At 44.8% G+C, this 19175-nt stretch overlaps 1 long non-coding RNA gene across 5 annotated transcripts in view; it reads left to right on the top strand.

Moving 5' to 3' along the window:
• The window catches only part of LOC103103099 (uncharacterized), a 50137-nt gene that overhangs the window by 5117 nt on the left and 25845 nt on the right, over positions 1–19175 (top strand). For 4 of the 5 annotated variants that reach the window (XR_008914676.1, XR_008914675.1, XR_008914678.1 and 1 more), the window contains exons 3-7: positions 4146–4256; positions 8597–8742; positions 9979–10140; positions 16600–16746; positions 18014–18175. This is a non-coding gene — a long non-coding RNA (uncharacterized LOC103103099). Of the gene's footprint in view, positions 1–4145; positions 4257–8596; positions 8743–9975; positions 10141–16599; positions 16747–18013; positions 18176–19175 lie in introns of all 5 variants that reach the window. The other variant, XR_008914677.1, reaches the window with a different exon arrangement.

Below are 19175 nucleotides of genomic sequence, written 5' to 3'. Positions count from 1 at the left end.
GCAGCTTATTTCCTGTACTTCCCTCTGCACAAGTAGTAGGGGGTAAGGGATGACATCATCCAGGAGAGGTATGTTCAGACAAGGAGGTGGACCAACTCAATTTGATTCCATCCAACAAGCATTTTTAGAGCTTCTACGTTGTGCCAGGTACTGGACTGCGTGTGCTAGGTGCTGGGGATACAATTGGAGGAGACCACATGTGCACAAGTAAACCAATCTAAGACATATATAAAATTGGCAGTCATTTTGGGAGGGGGAGTTAATAATTGGATGAATCAGGAAAGGCCTCTTAGGGGAGGCCGACCTTGAGTCAGCTTGAATAGTGTTAGTGGCTCCAAGAGACTGGGGGGAAGAGAGAGAGCAGGGCAGGCACATTGGACAACTTGGACAAAAGCGGGAGAGCAGAAGAAGGAATGTTATGTATGGGGAACAGCAATTGGCTGATATGGTTGGCACATCCACCATGTGAAGGAGGAGTTTGGATATAAAGGCTGGGACTCCACTGTGAAGGACTTTCAGTGCCAAATAGATGAGCCTGCATTTGATCCTAAAGGCAATAGGGAGCCACTGAAACTTCTGGAGCAAGAGAGAGACCTCATTGGACCCATGCTTTGATATGATTGGTTTCCTGACTGGATAGAAGACAAGTTGGGAGAAGGAGAGATTTACTGGAAGGTGTCCCAAAAAAGAGGGTCTTGATACAATCCAAGAGCAATGTGATTAGGGCTTGAACTAGGGTGTTAGTAGGGAGAAAGAAATGGATGCAAGAAATGCTATGGGGATAGAAATAATGGTATGTGGTAATGGATTGGATGTGTATGGGGAGAGAGGGTTAAGCATTGAGAATGATCCTGAAGTGGCAAACCTGGGTAACTCAGAAGAATTCAGTAGTGATGCTCTTAACAGAAACAGGGAAGTTGGGAAGAGAGGAGATTGTGGGGGGAAAGAGAATGAGATCCTCAAGTCAATAAGCATTTATTAAGTGCTTATTGTTTGCCAAAGATCAGTGCTAGGCACCTGAAGTACAAGGACAAGCTAAAAGAAAGCCATTCTTTGCCTTTGAGCAGCTTACATTCTTTGGGAAAAGGCAGCACACCAAGGGAGTTAGGGGGCACGAGAATGAGGTAGAAAGCTCCTTGCCAGGAACATGGTAGAGAACGGCTTATGCAGATGAGTCAGCAGTTTGGCCTGTAGAAGAATAAAGAGTTGGTTGTGGGGGCAACTGGGTAGCTCAGTGGACTGAGAGCCAGGCCTAGAGACAGGAGGTCCTGGGTTCAAATTTAACCTAAGACTTCCTAGCTATGTGACCCTGGGCCAATCACTTAATCCCCATGGCCTAGCTCTTACGGCTCTTCTGCCTTGGAACCAATACACAGTATTGACTCCAAGACAGAAGGCGAGGGTTTAAAAAAAAGTTGATTGGCTTGAGCATCCTCCTTAAAATGGAGGTTTAGGAAGGAAGTAGCCAATCAGATGGAGCAGCAGCAGGAGTAGGCCTAGCTCCACTGGGAGAAGTAATCCAAGAGTGGAATCAGCTTCTAGAGTGAGATGAAGAGGTTTCTAGTCATAGTAGAGAAGATGCTGGGGAGGGGATTCAGCAAGGTACACCCTCGAGAGGAAAGGTCTATTTGAGACATGTTAAGGATGAGGTGCCCCTGGGAAACCCAGTTGGAAATGTACAGCTTATGGTGGGAGAAATGGGTTGACCATGTGGCAATGCTAGAGATCATAGATGAGAAGCCCAAGTGCTGCCCAGGAACCCACGAAATGAAGGCCTCTGGCTCGTGGCAGAGATGGAGACCACTGACAAGAATCCACGAGGAAGACAAGGGGAGGTTGTGTTGCACCCCAATGGACTCGGTCCCCACAAACACCCACGTCCTGCATCTAGAAAGTGACCGTTCACTGAGGAGGGCCGAACCTCCTCATCTCTTTATCAAACTTTCTGTTTCGATGAGTGCTACAAACTGTGGCCCAGAAAAAGTCAGCTTTGGAGATGCATGAAATATGACCCAATCTTCTAAAATGGCCTCTTCCCTTTCCAATTCCCTTGAGCAAATGCCATTTTTTGTGGGAGAGCTGCTATTTTTTACAGAGGCCAGTACAGTTCCTGTCTGCTCTGCAATGGTAGATTTTTATTAGATATGAATGGATGCCATCACTGCCACGTTTAATAATGCATGGAATGTGCTCATGCATTTAATATGAAATATGAAATAAAAAAGATGAATTTGCCAAGTCTCTTTAAGGAAGGGAAAATCTCCTTGATGGGGTCCCAAGTAAATAAGTGATCACTGAGGGCCAGGGATGATCCCTTATTGCAGATGGCGAAGGAGATAGATGTCTGGAGCCCGAAATGACTTACAAGAGGCAAAAAAGAACCTTCCCACCCTCACCCCTCAGCAGGAGAAGTTCCGAGGCCTTTGACTCTGGCTGTTTCCTCAGATTCTCAATAATGCTGCCTTCCCCTCTGGAGAATTTTATAAATACCCTCCTCTAAAGAGTTCAAAGAATTAGATTCTATAGCCTCTGGCTGGATGGAAGAGACAGAGAAAGCAACAAAACACCTAGACTGTTATGTCTGATAAATTTTCCAAGAGAGGAAAAGCAAGCATTTATCTGTTCTGAAACCTTAGCCAACTGTTCTCACTGCCCCTAGTCTCTTCCTATTCCATTTTACCTTGTAAACGGCTACTAGATTTCTCTTCCTAAAGCCCTCGTTTTGTCCTGAGACTTCCCAGCTCCAGAACCAATAATGGCTCCCCAGTACCAATTTGGTTCAATTCCAAATTCTTCATCCTGACTTTCTGAGTTGTATTCTCCAACCGAAAGGCTCCTGGGCTGTTGGGCTTCACTGTCTCCTGAATGTGCCATGTGCAAAGCGGATTAGCTAGCTTGGCTCCCAGCTCAGCTCTGGGCGTTCTGGAAGGGGCCGTGGCCATACATTTTGTTTGCCACGGTACTGTCTGAAGCCTCCCTGTGGAGAGCAGGCTTCCTCTGGGACATTTTGTGACAGCACCATGTTAGCCAGGGAGCAGAGGAGGGGTGGGCGAAGGCTTGTGGCCACAGTTTGGGGTTTTGGAACTGAAAGGGCAGGGTGGGAGTGAGGAGGAAAGGGGGGAGAGGTTGGCAGCCAGGAATATTGATTGCAGAGCTGAATGGCCAGAGGCAGAAGGGATGGATGCTGGGGCAGGGGAGAGGAGGAGGGGAACAGAAGCAGGACCCCATTCACATCTGGAGCAACCAGCAGGAGGGCTAACTCTGGTTCTGCATTTGCGATTTCATTGGCACATGTAAAGTTGTGTGCGGTATCCTAGCACTTAGCACAGGGTCTCTCTAGCACATAGTAGGGTCTTTTAGTCAGTCAGTCAATAAGCATTTCTTTCTTTTTTTTAATTTTAGACACTCACCTTCCATTTTAGAATCAGTACCATGTTTTGGTTCCAAGGTAGAAGAGCAGTAATGACTCTGGAGGTGAAGTGACTTGCCCAGGGTCACACAGCTGGGAAGTGTCTGAGGCCACATTGGAAACCCAGGACCTCCTATTATCTGGGCCTGGCTTTCCATCTACTGAGCCACCCAGCTGCCTTCAATCAGCACTCCTTAAGTGCTCACATACTTCTGTTAAGTTTTGCCCTGATCACTTCTGCTAGATGTGAGGCCCATGAAATTATTATTTTAATGTTTGCATAACTATTTCAATATAAGGGACTGCTAGTTGGCTTAGTGGATACAGTACCAGGTTTGGAGTCAGGAAGGCTTGAGTTCAAATCTGACCTAAGGCCATTAGTGGCTGTGTGACCCTGGACAAGTCACTTAACCCTGTTTACCTCAGTTTCCTCATCTGGAAAATGAGCTGAAGAAGGAAATGGCAAACTATCCCAAAGGGGTCACAGAGACTTACCACTGAAATGATTAAACAACAACAAAACATTTCAGTATAATAATTTTCCTTATTTTATGCCTTTTATACAGTTCTGCAAAGGGGTCCATAGGTTTTCTCAGACTGCCCAAAAGGTCTGAAAACACAACAAAAACTAGGAGCCGAAACCCAGTGTTCCCTGAGGCTCATTTTCATCAGGCCTCTGTCCCTGATGGACTGGTTAGCTCTGGATTCATTCTGGACTTCTCTTTTCCCCACTCAGGCTCACACAGCTCATAAAATACCTGGAAGGGGTGAACACTATCCGGGAGGCTCAGCAGATATGATCTGTGACCTGTGGGCCCACCCAGAAGGAGACACATACGCTCCTAAGGTAATGGAACACACTAAGAACCGTGTGGTAGGCGATCTCGGTGCTGGGATTCTAAGGGCACTTCAGGTGGTGGGAGATCATTCCCAAAGGTAGAGGCTGCTAGGGGAATTCAGAGTGCACCTGGGTTTTGGAAGACCCGAGTTCAAATATGACCTCAAACCCTTTCTAGTGGTGCGATCATTTAACCTTTCTCAGTCTCAGTTTCCTCGTCTATAAAATGGGGATCATAATAGTACCCCCAGGTTTCTAGTGCAGATCAATGGAAAGAGCCCTGCCTCTGAAGTCAGAGGACTAGCTTCCAAACCTACCTGTCGCTTAGTGCCTTTCTCACCTTAGATGTGTCAATTCACTGTCCTCGCCTCAGTTTTCTCTTCTGTAAAAAATTGGGTTTAGATAGGAGATGGCATGTGAAATGCTTGGCTAATTTGAAAAGGCTCTATACGTGCTAGCTCTTATTAATAAATATTTATGGGATTGAGCCCGAGCTTCCTAGTTTCTCAGTTGGAAAGATGGAAGCAAGGAGCGGTTTGACGGCCGCTTGCTGGGTCTATAAAAGAAAAGACAAACAAACAGAGTCCAGGTTCTACCTTTGGGCTCATTAGGTTCCCCACCAGGTCTGGAACGTGCTCTGTGATGAAGCACTTCAAGCCATGTCCAGCAGGCAGGCTGGAAGAAAGCAGCACCTATTTTCCCCAGGATGCAGCACCATTTGGCTTCGGTCTGTGGGTCCTTTTTTATGAGGGGGAGGATGGACAGTGAGGGGCAGCTCAAACCTCCCAGGCTGTGGGCTTTGCTGTCCTCGACCTCCCCCAGTCTGGAAGGGAGAAAACAGAGCAGAATTCTGTGGTGGGCACTGAGCCCAGATCCTGGCAGGCAGGTATTTTCTAACCATCTGGCATGGCCAGGGGCAAGGAAAGAGCTGCCCTCACTTACCCCAAGTGGGCAGCAGCCATAGGAAATGGTGACTGGGCCAACTTCAGCGCTACACAGCCCTCACAGCATGCATAATTACATATTATATATACATGTATATGTGTATGTGTGTGTATGTATTAAAAACTCTCACCTTCTGTCTTAGAATCAATACTGTATATTGGCTCCGAGGCAGAAGAAGAGCTGTAAGAGCTAGGCAATGGGGGTCAAGTGACTTGCCCAGGGTCACACAGCTGGGAAGTGTCTGATGTCAGATTTGAACCTAGGACCTCCCGTCTCTAGGCCTGGCTCTCCATCCACTGAGCCACCCAGCTGCCCCGCAGCATAAATATATCAATATCTTACATTTATGTACCTACATATTTGGTCTTCACAACAGTTCAATGAAGTAGCTCAATTATTATACCCATTTTACAGTTGACAAAATGGAGACACGGAATGGTCAAGTGATTTGTCTAGGACCGCCAGCTATCAAGTGTTTGACACAAGAGTTGAACTCAGGTATTCCTGACAGGGTTCAGCACTCTATCCACCTCCCTGCATCTAGCTGCCCTCCATTCATTGACATTCACTTTATTCCAGCTGTCATTAAGCACTTTGCTCCTCAGGACGGGGTCTTTTCCATTGAGTGTTCTTCCCTCTGCCTCAAATCCACATTTACTTTCGAGTTTTCCATGTATCTTCACATGTACACGTGTCTCTCTCTGTCTCTCTCCCCCTCCCTCCCTCCATCTCTCTCTCTCACTGTCTCTGTCTCTCTTACTCTCCCTCCCTCTCTTTCCTCTCTCTCTCTCTCTCTCTCTCTCTCTCTCTCTCTCTCTCTCTCTCTCTCTCTCTCTCTCTTCAGTGTCTCTCTCTCTCTCTCTGTCTCTCTACCTCTCTCTCCCCCTCCCTCCTTCCATCTCTCTCTCTCACTGTCTCTGTCTCTCTCACTCTCTATCTCCCTCTCTCTCCCTCTCTTTCCTCTCTCTGTCTCTGTCTCTCTATCTCTATCCCTGTGTCTCTCTCCCTCCGCTACCTCCCTCAATATCTCTCTCTCACTGTCTCTGTCTCTCTCCCTCTCTTTCCTCTCTCTCTCCCTCCTTCTCTCTCTCACTGTCTCTCTCTCTCTAACTCTCTGTATCTCTTGCTCTCCCTCCCGCTCTTTCCTCTCTGTCTCTCTGTCTCTCTCTCCCTCTCACTACCTCTCTCTGTCTCTGTCTCCCCCTAGCTCCCTCCATCTCTCTCTCTCACTGTCTGTCTCTGTCTCCCTCTCTTTCCTCTCTCTCCCCCTCCCTCTCTCTTCTCTCTCCTCTCTCTCTACCCCTTTCCCCATCTCTCTTTCTCACAGTCTCTGTCTGTCTGTCTCTCTGTCTCTCTCCCCTCCCTCCTTCTCTCTTCCTCTCACCCATCCTTCTCTCTTCTCTCTCCTCTCTCTCTCCCCCTCTCTCCCCATCCCTCCCTCCATTTCTCTCTCATTGTCTGCCTCTGTCTCTCTCACTGACTGTCTCTTTTGCTCTCCCTCCCTCTCTTTCCTCTCTCTGTCTATGTCTCTCTATTTATCTCTGTCCCTGTGGCTCTCTGTTTCTGTCTCTCTCCCCTTCCCTCCCTCCCTCCCTCTCTCTCTCACTGTCTCTATCTCTGTCTGTTTCTGTCTCATTCTCTCTCTCATTCCTCTCTCTCTCCACTCTCTCTTCTCTTTCCTCTCTCTCCCTCTGCTACCTCCCTCAATATCTCTCTCTCACTGTCTCTGTCTCTCTCCCTCTCTTTCCTCTCTCTCTCCCTTCCTCTCTCTCTCACTGTCTCTGTCTCTCTCCCTCTCTCTCTCACTGCCTCTCTCTGTGTCTCTGTCTCCCCCTCCCTCCCTCCATCTCTCTCTCTCACTGTCTCTGTCTCCCTCTCTCTCCTCTCTCTCTACCCCTTCCCCCATCTCTCTTTCTCACTGTCTCTGTCTCTCTCCCCTCCCTCCTCTCTCTCTCTCTCTCTCTCTCTCTCTCTCTCTCTCTCTCTCTCTCTCTCTCTCTCTCTCTCTCTCTCCCCCCTCTTTTTCCTCTCTCCCCTCTCTCTTCTTTCTCCTCTTTCCCTCTCTCTCCCCGTCCCTCCCTCTCTCTCTGTCTCAGTCTCTCTCTCCCTCTTTCCCCCCTCACTCTCTCACCCACTGTCTCTCTCTCTGTCTCTCTGTTTCTGTCTCTCTCCCTCTCTCTCTCCCCTCTCTCCCTCTCCCCTACCTCCCTCCATCTCTCTCACTATCTCTGTCTCTCTCTCCCCGTCCCTCCCTCTCTCTCAGTCTCAGTCTCTCTCTCCCTCTCTTCCCCCCTCTCACTCTCTCACCCACTGTCTCTTTCTCTGTTTCTGTCTCTCTCCCTCTCTCTCTCCCCTCTTCCTCTCTCTCATTGTCTCTGTCTCTGTCTCTGTCTCTCTCTCCCTCTCTTCCCCCCTCTCACTATCTCACCCACTGTCTCTCTCTGTTTCTGTCTCTCTCCCTCTCTCTCTCCCCTCTTCCTCTCTCTCTCATTGTCTCTGTCTCTGTCTCTCTCTCCCTCTCTTTCCTCTCTCTCTCCTCTCCCCTCTCACTTCTCTCCCCTCTCTCCCTCCCTCTCTCTCTCTCTCTCTCTCTCTCTCTCTCTCTCTCTCTCTCTCTCTCTCTCTCTCTCTCTCTCTCTCTCTCTCTCTCTCTCTCCTGCCTCCCTCCATCTCTCTCTCACTATCTCTGTCTCTCTCTCCCTCTCTTTTCTCTCTCTCACCCTTCCTTCTCTCTTCTCTCTCCTCTTTCTCTCCCCCTCCCTCCATCCCTCTCGCTCACTGTCTCTGTCTCTCTCCTCCTCCCCCTCTCTCTCACTCTCTGTCTCTGTCTCTCTCCCTCTCTCTATCCCCCTCCCTCTCTCTCTCACTGTGTCTCTCTCCTTCTCTTTCCTCTCTCTCTCCCCTCTCTCTTCTCTCTCTCTCTCTCTCCCTCTCTCCCTCCCTCCATCTCTCTCTCTCTCTCTCTCTCTCTCTCTCTCTCTCTCTCTCTCTCTCTCTGAGTGTTTGTGTGCACTCTATTCTAGCACTCTGCCCCTTGGTTTGCCTAAAAGTTTGGCCCAATTTGGCAAAGAATTCCAAAATGCATCCTTGAGGGACAATATGGATGTGCAGGCTCATAGAAAAGAGATATTTGGAATCATAAAGGGTGGAGGTGGGGGGTAACCCTGGCAACTGGATATAACAGAATCATGGGGTTTCAAGGGCAGTTAGATGTTGGACATTCCAAAGGGTCTCAGCTCTACCTTAACTCATATGGTTTTATAATTAATATTCTTTCCCGGATTTATTGGTTATTTAATGATGGACTGTTGCCATGTGTGTGTGTGTGTGTGTGTGTGTGTGTGTTCACATGTGTGTACAAATCCCAGATGTTCTCTCTTTGCTTTTGGTTTGTCCATGAGCAGGTCTTGAGACAACCAGCAAAACAAACACAAAGCCTTGACATGGTGATTCTTGGTGACTAGAATCGATATAAAGTGATATTTGGGATCACAAGGAAGGCGAGATGTAGCCTTAGCAACTGGACGTGACATTATCTTGGACTTTGAAGGTGAGGTGCAAACTTTTTAGAGAGCCTCAGCTCTTTATCTTATTACTCTGAATATATGGATCTGCAAGTACTAACTCGACCTTGCTAGGTTGTCATTGTTGACCTTAGTGTGTGTGTGTGTGTGTGTGTGTGTGTGTGTGTGTGTGTGTGTCTGTGCGCACTCTATTTTCTGGCTGTGCCCCTTGGTTTACCTACAAGTTTGGCCTAATTTGGAAAAAAATTCCAAAATGCATCTTTGAGGGACAATATCAATATGAAGGCTCAGAGAAAAAGATATTTGGAATTATAAAGGGGGAGTTATTGGACAGAAGCGAATCTTTGCTCTTCATGAATACCAGAGACTGGACATCCCAGAGAGCCTCAGCTCGGTATATATTAACACATCTTGACAGAATCAGGACCGTGACATCCTCCCCTACTATGTTTCCTAATCCTTAATGGCTTGTTGCCTTCTCTATATATGTTTTCAAGTTTATGAACCACTCTAGTCTGTCCATGGGTATGATTCCGAAGTCAAGAAAGATCCTTAAGGGACACCCTTGATGTTCTGTATTAAAATGAATCAAATCTTGGGATTAAAATCCTGGCATAACCCTGGCAACTTGATGGAATATAATCTATGATAGTTACCATCAGATGTTGGACATTCTATAGCTCCTCAGTTTTGTATGTTAATGCTTACAGAAGCAGAGAAGCAGCATCTGAACAACCCACTCTGGAATGGTAAATTTTCAGTGTTGACATGCTCTGTCTGTCTCTGTCTGTCTCTGTCTCTGTCTGTCTGTCTCTGTTTCTGTCTCTGTCTCTCTCTGTCTCTGTCTCTGTCTCTCACTGTCTCTCTATCTGTCTCTCTCTGTATGAGTGTTTGTGTGCACTCTATTCTCTCATTCTGCCCCTTGGTTTGGCTATAAGTGTGGCACAATTTGTCAAAGAATCCCAAAATGCATCCTTGAGGGATAATATGGATACACAGCTCATAGAAAAGAGAGATTTGGAATTATAAAGTTGGGACATCAGGGGTAACCCTGACAACTGGATATAACAGAATCTTGGGCTTTCAAGGGCAGTTAGATGTTGGACATTCCAAGAGTCTCAGCTCTGTGTCTTAATTCATATAGTTTTATAGTTAATATTCTGTCCCAGCTTTGTGGACTGTTGCCATGTGTTTGTGTATGTGCACATGTGTGTACAAATCCTAGATTTCCTCTCTTTGCCTTTTGGTTTGTCCCTTAGTAGGCCTTGAGACAACCAGCAAAACAAACACAAAGCCTTGACATGGTGATTCTTGGTGACTAGAATCAAAATAAAGTGATATTTGGGATTACAACGGAAGCCGAGATGTAGCCTTAGCAACTGGACATGACATTATCTTGGACTTTCAAGGGGAGGTGCAAACTGGTAAGAGAGCCTCAGCTTTATATCTTATTACACTGAGTATATGGATCTGCATCTACTAACTCAACTTAGCTTGGTGGTCATTGTTTGCCTTATCGTGTGTGTATGTGTGTGTTTGTGTGTGTGAACTCTTGTCTCCCTTTGTATCCTTTGGTTTGCCAATAAGTTTGCCTTAATTTTTGAAAGAATTATAAAATGCATCCTTGAGGAACAATATGGTTATGCAGGCTCATGAAAAAGAGATATTTGGAATTATAAGGGGGGAATAACCCTGGTAACTGGACATAAGAGCATCTTTGCTCTTCAAAAACACCAGAAAGTAGACATTCTAGAGAGCCTCAGTGTATATATTAACACATCCTGACAGAATCAGGACCTTGACATCCTCCCCGAACTATGTTTCTTCATCCTTAATGCCTTATTGCCTTCTGTATGTATGTTTTCAAGTTCATGAACCACTCTGGTCTGTCCAAGGGTATGATTCAGGACAAGCCAAGAAAGATCCTTAAGGTACACCTTTGATGTATAGCATTAAAATAAAGTTCTTGGGATTATAACCACGGGATAATCATATCAACTGGAGAGAAAAAAATCTGTGATTTTTATCATCAGATTTTGGACATTCTATAGCTCCTCAGTTTTGTATATTAATGCCCACAAAAGCAATGAAGCAGCATCTGACCAACCAACTCAGGAATGGTAATTTCTCAGTGTAGGCTAGCTCTCTCTCTCTCTCTCTCTCTCTCTATCTCACCTTCTCTGTCTCTGTGTCTCTCTGTGTGTGTCTCTCATTCCTTTTCTTACCCTATCTCTCTCTCTTTCCCTGTCTCTCATTTTTTCTCTCTCCCTTTGTCTCGCTCTTATTACCCCCCCTCCCCTCTCTCTGTCTCTCTGTCTCTCTCTCTCTCTCTCTCTTTGCCTTTCTCCCTTTTTTTCTTTGGCTCTGTCTCTCTCTGTATGAGTGTTTGTGTGCAGTCTCTTCTCCCACTCTGCCCCTTTGTTTGTCTATAAGTTTGGCACAATTTGGCAAAAATTCCAAAATGCATCTTTGAGGGACAATATGGTTGTGCAGAATCATAGCAAAGAGATGTTTGGAATTATAAATGGTGGCAGGGTATCCCTGGAAACTGGATACAATAGAATCTTGGGCTTTTAAGGGCAGTTAGATGTAGGACATTCCAAAGAGTCTCAGCTCTGTATCTTAACTCATATAGTTTTATAATTAATATTCTGTCCCAGCTATGTTGGTTTTTCAGTGCTAGAGAGTTGCTCTGTGTGTGTGTGTGTGTGTGTGTGTGCGCGTGTTAATACTATTCTCCGACTGTGCCATTGGGTGTCCTATAAGTTTGGCACAATTTGGCAAAGAATTCCAAAATGCATCTTTGAGAGACAATATGGATATGCAGACTAATAGAGAAGAGCTATTTCGAATTATAAGTGGGGGGATAACCGTAACAATTGGACATAAAAGCATCATTGTGTTTTATGAACACCAGAGACTGGACCTCCTGGAGAACCATAGCTCCGTATATATTAACACATTGACCAAATCAGGAACTTGACATCCTCCCCCATAGAAAGTATGTTTCTCATTCCTTAATGGCTTATTGACTTCTGTGTGTATGTTTTCAAGTTTATGAACCCCTCTGCACTGTCCATGGGTATGATTCAGGAGAAGTCAAGAAAGATCCTTAAGGGACCCCCTTGATGTCCTGCATTAAAATAAAGCAAATATTGGGATTAAAATCCTAAGATAACACTGAGAACTGGACAGAATAGGATCTATGATCTTTACCATCAGATGGTAGACATTCTATGGCTTCTCATTTCTGTATGTAAATGCTTAGAGAACCCGAGAAGCAGCATCTGAAAAATCAAATCAGGAATGTAAGTTGTCAGTGTAGACTAGCACTCTCTCTCTCTCTTCCCCTCTCCCTCTCTTTCTCTGTCTCTCTGTCTCTGCCTCTATCTCTGTCTCTCTCTGTCTCTCTGTCTATGCTTCTCTCTCTTCCTCTCTTCCTCTCTTTCTGTCTATCTGTCTCTCTCTGTCTCTGTCTCTGTCTCTCTCTCTGTCTCTCTGTCTCTCTGTTTTATAGTGTCCTGCTTCCTTGTGAGGTCACTTGATTCTAGTTGTTGTATTCTGGTTCTTAAAGACTGGATTTCATCCTTGGCTTTTTGGTCATCCTTTTCCTTTTGGTCTGATTTTCTTTGGAGGTCATCTTTCATCCTCTTTACCTCGTCTTTCATCTTCTTCACCTCTTTCATCTTCTTCACCTCATCTTTCATCTGCTTTGCCTCATCTTTCATCTCCTTTGCCTCATTTTCCAGCTGGTTGATTGTGGCTTTCAAGACACTATTTTCTTGTTTTAGTTCAAGTGCCTCTGTTTCCAGATGACTTATCTTAGTTTTTAAGTTCTTTTCCCAATTGTCTTCAGCCTCTCTTAATTGTGTTTTGAATTGCATTTTGAGTTCTTCCAAAGCCTGTATCCAATTCGCTGGGATTTCTGATTTTTGCTTTGCTGATCCCTCCCCCTCTGTTTCGTTTGCTCTTTGCTCATTACCTGTGCAGAAGCTGTCTATTGTAATTTCTTTCTTCTTTTTCTGTTGTTTGCTCGAGTTTACCCCTTCTTTACTCCCTGTATTTGTCTGTGCTCTTGCTCCTCTCATTTTTTTTTTGGTTTTGGGGCTGTCAGTCTCCCCTCTTGGAGCTTTGTCAGATCTCTTGGTACAGTCTCTAGGGGAGGAATGTTAGCTTCCCTGTCCTCTGGAGGCTTTTGATCGCATTAAGTTCAACTGGGTTGGGCTATATGTGCTCTGAGGCCAAAAACTCCTTTGTTTTGGGGCCTCCCAGGCTCTCTCCAGTTCTCTCCAGCTGCTTCTCTGCTGTCTGCAAGGTTCCCCAGTGCCTTTGCCCTCCCCGAGGTTCCTGTCCTTGCGGGAGGACCTGCACTCTAGGGGGGGAGGGGTCCTGACCTCCCTGAGCTCTGAGGAGTCCTGGTGGGATTAGGTTCAACTGGATTGGTCTGGATGTGCCCCAAGGCAAAAATCTCCTGGTGAGACTGGAGCCAGATGGAAGGACCCAGCCACAGGCCCCGGTCTCTCCCTGGCTTCCTCACCACTGTCCACGCTGGACACTCTGAGCCCGGCACCCTGCTGCTCACAAGGTAGACCCTCCAAACCAGCACCTTTGACTGCCCAGAGGTTCCCTCTACCGCTGGGGGCTCAGCCCTCTGGGTTGGGGGGGAGGGGTCCTGGGACCGTCCATCTGCCTTCCCCTTAGACACGAGTGTTCACCGATTCCGGCTTTTGGGGGGCATACCTTTTGATTTGAGTCCAGAAGGAGGGTTCCCCACCTCTGTCCTATTGTTAAGTTTGAATTTCAGTCCCCTAGGAGCATTCAGTTTGTGATTGGTAAGGAAGGGTTTTCAGAGGTCTGAACTTTTGCTGCTTCTAAGCCAACATCTTGACTCTGCCCCCCCCCCCCCCCCGTCTCTCTCTGAATGTTTGTGTGTACTCTGTTCTAGGACTGTGCCTCTTGGGTGGCCTATACTTTTGGTACAATTTGGAAAAGAATTCCAAAATGCATCCTTGAGGAACAATATGTATATGCAGGCTCATAGAAGAGAGATGTTTGTAATCATAAGGGTGGGGTAACCCTGGTAACTGGACATAAGAACATGTTTGCTCTTCATAAACACCACAGACTTGACAGTCTAGAGAGCCTCAGCTCTGTATATATTAACACATCCTGACAGAATCAGGACCTTCACATCCTCCCCCAACTATGTTTCTTCATCCTTAATGGCTTGTTGCCTTCTGTATGTCTGTTTTTATGTTTATGAACCCCTCTGGATTGTCCATGGGTGTGATTGAGGACAAGCCAAGAAAGATCCTAAAGGGATACCCTTGATGCCCAGCATTAAAATAAAGCAAACCTTGGGATTATAATCATTGGATAACCCTGACAACTGAAGAGAACAAATCTATGATCTTTATCATCAGGTGTTAGACATTCTATGGCACCTCAGTTCTGTATATTTATGCCCACAGAATCAGAGAAGCATCATCTGAACAACCAACTTAGAAATGGTAAGTTGTCAGTGTAGGGTAGCTTTCTCTCTCTGTCTCTGTCTCTCTCTTTCTCTTTCTCCCCATTTCTCCTTGGCTCTGTCTCTCTCTGTCTCTCTCTCTGTATGAGTGTTTGTGTGCAGCCTCTTCTCCCACTTCTGCCCCTTGGTTTGCCTATAAGTTTGGCACAATTTGGCAAAGAATTCCAAAATGCATCTTTGAGAGACAATATGGATATGCAGACTAATAGAGAAGAGCTATTTCGAATTATAAGTGGGGGGATAACCCTGACAATTGGACATAAAAGCATCGTTGTGTTTTATGAACACCAGAGACTGGACCTCCTGGAGAACCATAGCTCCGTATATATGAACACATTGACCAAATCAGGAACTTGACATCCTACCCCATAGAAAGTATGTTTCTCATTCCTTAATGGCTTATTGACTTCTGTATGTATCTTTTCAAGTTTATGAACCCCTCTGCACTGTCCATGGGTATGATTCAGGAGAAGTCAAGAAAGATCCTTAAGGGACCCCCTTGATGTCCTGCATTAAAATAAAGCAAATATAGGGATTAAAATCCTGGGATAACACTGAGAACTGGACAGAATAGGATCTATGATCTTTACCATCAGATGTTGGACATTCTATGGCTTCTCATTTCTGTATGTTAAGGCTTAGAGAAGCAGAGAAGCAGCATCTGAATAACCAGCTGAGGAATGGTAAATTGTCAGTGTAGACTAGCACTCTCTCTCCCTTCCTCCCTCCCTCTCTGTCTCTGTCTCTGTTTCTCTCTCCCACTCTCTCCCACTCTCTCTCTCTCTCTCCCTTCCTCCGTCTCTCTCTCTCTCCCTTCCTCTCTCTCTTTTCTCCCTGTTTCTCTTCAGCTCTGTCTCTGTCTCTCTCTGTATGAGGGTTTGTGTGCAGTCTCTTCTCCTACTCTACACCTTGGTTTGCTTTTAAGTTTGGCACTATTTGGCAAAGAATTCCAAAATGCATCTTTGAGGTACAATATGGATGGGCAGATTCATAGTAAAGAGATATTTGGAATCATAAAGGGTGGAGGGGTATCCATGGCAACTGGATATAACAGAATCTTGGGTTGTCAAGGGCAGTTAGATGTTGGACATTCCAAAGAGTCTCAACTCTGTATCTTAAATCATATAGAGTTATAATTAATATTCTGTCCCAGCTATGTTGGTTTTTCAATGCTGGACAGTTGCTCTATGTTTGTGTGTGTGTGTGTGTGTGTGTGTGTGTGTGTGTGTGTGTGTGTGTGTTTGTGTTAATATTATTCTCCCACTGTGCCCTAGCGTGTCCTATAATATTTCCCCAATTTGTCAAAGAATCTCAAAATGTATCCTTGAGGGACAATGTGGATATGCAGACTTATAGAAAAGAGAGTTTTGGAATTATTAGTGGGGGATAAACCTGACAACTGGCCATGAGAGCATCTTTGTTTTTCATGAACACCAGAGACTGGACATTCAGGAAAACCTCAGCTCTGTATATATTAACACACATTGACAGAATCAGGAACTTCCTCCCCCATAGAAACTATGTTTCTTATTCCTTAATGGCTTATTGACTTCTGTATGTATGTCTTCAAGTGTATGAATCCCTGTGGACTGTCCATGGGTATGATTCAGGAGAAGTCAAGAAAGATCCTTCAGGGACACCCTTTTTGTCCAGCATTAAAATAAAGCAAATATTGGGATTAAAATCCAGGGATAAGACTGAGGACTGGACAGAATAGGATCTATGATCTTTACCACCAGATCTTGGACATTCTATAGTTTCTCATTTCTGTATATTAATGCTTAGAGAAGCTGAGAAACAGCATCTGAACAACCAATTCAGGAATGGTAAATTGACAATGTAGACTAGCACTCTCTCTCTCTTCCTCCCTCCCTCTCTGTCTCTGTCTCTCTGTCTCTCTCTCTCTGCCTCTTTTTCTCTATCTCTCTCTGAGTGTTTATGTGCACTCTATTGTAGCACTGTGCCTCTTGGTTTGCCTATAAGTTTGGCACCATTTGGGAAATAATTCCAAAATGTATCTTTGAGGGACAATATGGATATTCAGGCTAACAGAAAAGGGAGATGTAGAATTATATAAGTTAGATGTGGGGGGTAACCCTGGCAACTGGGTATAACAGAATCTTGGGTTTTCAAGGGCAGTTAGATGTTGGACATTCCAGAGTCTCAGCTCTGTATCTTAACTCATAAAGTTTTATAATTAATATTCTGTCCCAGATTTGTTTGTTATTGCATGCTGGAGTGTTGCCGTGTGTGTGTGTGTGTGTGTGTGTGTGTGTGTGTGTGTGTGTGTGTGTGTGATCATGTGTACAAATCCCAGATTTTTTCTCTTTCCTTTTGGTTTGTCCATGAGTAGGTCTTGAGACAACCAGCAAAGCAAACGCACAGCCTTGACATGGTGATTCTTGGTGACTAGAATCGATATAAAGTGATATTTGGGATCACAATGGAAGGCGAGATGTAGCCTTAACAACTGGACGTGACATTATCTTGGACTTTGAAGGTGAGGTGCAAACTTTTTAGAGAGCCTCAGCTCTTTATCTTATTACTCTGAATATATGGATCTGCAAGTACTAACTCGACCTTGCTAGGTTGTCATTGTTGATGTTATCGTGTGCGTGTGTATGTGTGTGCACTCTATTCTCCCACCGTGCCCATTCGTTTGCCTATAAGTTTGGCTCAATTTGATAAAGAATTTCAAAATGAATCCCTGAGGGACAATATGCATATGGAGGCTCATAGAAAAGAGATATTTGGAATTATAAAGGGTGGAAGAGAATCATTGATCTTCATGAACACCAGAGCCTGGACATCCTGGATAGACTCAGCTCTGTATATATTAACACATCCTGACAGAATCTGGACCTTGACATCCTCCCCAACTATGTTTCTTAATCCTTAATGGCTTATTGACTTCTCTGTGTATGTTTTCAAGTTTATGAACCCCTCAGGTCTGTCCATGGGTATGATTCAGGACAAGACAAGAAAGATCCTTAAGGGACAGCCTTGATGTCCTGCATTAAAATAAAGCAAATATTTGGATTAAAATCCTGTGATAACACTGACAACTGGACACAATAAGATCTTTGATCTTTACCATCAGATGTTGGACATTCTATGACTTCTCATTTCTGTATGTTAATATTTAGAGAAGCAGAGAAGTAGCATCTGAACAACCAACTGAAGAATGGTAAATTGTCAGTGTAGACTAGCACTCTCTCTCCATTCCTCCCTCCTTCTCTGTCTCTGTCTCTGTCTCTCCCTCTCTTTCTCTCTCTCTCTCTCTCTCTCTCTCTCTCTCTCTCTCTCTCTCTCTCTTTCTCTGTGCGCCTCTTTCTCTCTCTCTGTCTCTCTCTGAGTGTTTGTGTGTACTGTATTCTAGCACTGTCCCTCTTGGTTTGCCTATAAGTTTGGCACAATTTGGCAACGAATTCCGAAATGCATCCTTGAGAGACAATATTGATATGCAGTTTCATAAAAAAGAGAGTCTTGTAATTATAAAGAGTGGAGGTGGGGGGCAACCCTGGCAACTGGATATAACAGAATCTTGGGTTTTCAAGGGCATTTAGATGTTGGACATTCCAAAGAGTCTCAGCTCTGTGTCTTAACTCATAAAGTTTTATAATTAATATTCTGTGCCAGCTATGTTGGTTTTTCAGTGCTGGACTATTGCCCTGTGTGTGTTTGTGTGTTTGTATGTGTGTGTGTGTGAACATATGTGTACAAATCCCAGATTTTTTCTCTTTGCCCTTTGGGTTTTCCATGAGCAGGTTTTGAGCCAATCAGCAAAACAAACACAAAGCCTTGACATAGTGATTCTTGGTGACTAGAATCAAAATAACGGGATATTTGGGATAACAACGGAAGGTGAGATGTAGCCTTAGCAACTGGATGTGGCATTATCCTGGACTTTCAAGGGGAGGTGCAAACTGGTAAGAGAGCCTCAGCTTTATATCTTATTACACTGAGTATATGGGTCTGCAAGTTCTAACTTGACCTTGATAGGTTGTCATTGTTGACCTTATCCTGTGCTTGTGTATGTGTGTGCACTCTATTCTCCTACTCTTGGTTTGCCTATAGGTGTGGCAATATTTTGCAAAGAATTCTAAAATGCATCTTTGAGGTACAATATGGATATGCAGACTCCTTAGAAAAGAGACATTAGGAATTATAAAGGTTGGCAGGTTAGCCCTGGCAACTGGATGCAATAGAATCTTGGGCTTTTAAGGGCAGTTAGATATTGGACATCCCAAAGAGTCTCAGCTCTGTATCTTAACTCATATAGTTTTATAATAAATATTCTGTCCCAGCTATGTTGGTTTTTCCATGCTGGGCAGTTGTTCTCTGTGTTTGAGTGTCTGTGTGTGTGTTAATACTATTCTCCCACTGTGCCCTTGGGTGTCCTATAAGATTGCCCCAATTTGTCAAAGAATTCCAAAATGCATCCTAGAGGGACAATGTGGATATGCAAACTCATAGAAAAGAGAGTTTTGGAATTATAAATGGACGATTATCCCTGACAACTGGCCATGAGAGCACCTTTGTTTTTAATGGACACCAGAGACTGGGCATTCTTGAGAACCTCAGCTCTGTATATAGTAACACACATTGACAGAATCAGGAACTTCCTCCCCCATGGAAAGTATGTTTCTCATTCCTTAATGACTTATTGACTTCGGTATGTATGTTTTCAAGTGTATGAATCCCTGTGGACTGTCCATGGGTATGATTCAGGAGAAGTCAAGAAAGATCCTTAAGGGACACCCTTGATGTCCGGCATTAAAATAAAGCAAATATTGGGATTAAAATTCTGGAAAAAACCCTGAAAACTGGAGAGAATACAATCAATGATCTTTACCATCTGATGCTGGACATCCTTTGACTTCTCCTTTCTGTATGTTAAGGCTTAGAGATGCAGAGAAGCAGCATCTG

Source organism: Monodelphis domestica, chromosome X (genome assembly GCF_027887165.1).
Source record: "Monodelphis domestica isolate mMonDom1 chromosome X, mMonDom1.pri, whole genome shotgun sequence".
Classification (NCBI taxonomy): domain Eukaryota; kingdom Metazoa; phylum Chordata; class Mammalia; order Didelphimorphia; family Didelphidae; genus Monodelphis; species Monodelphis domestica.
Note: the sequence above shows the minus strand (reverse complement) of the source record. Positions and strands in the feature narration are given on the sequence as shown.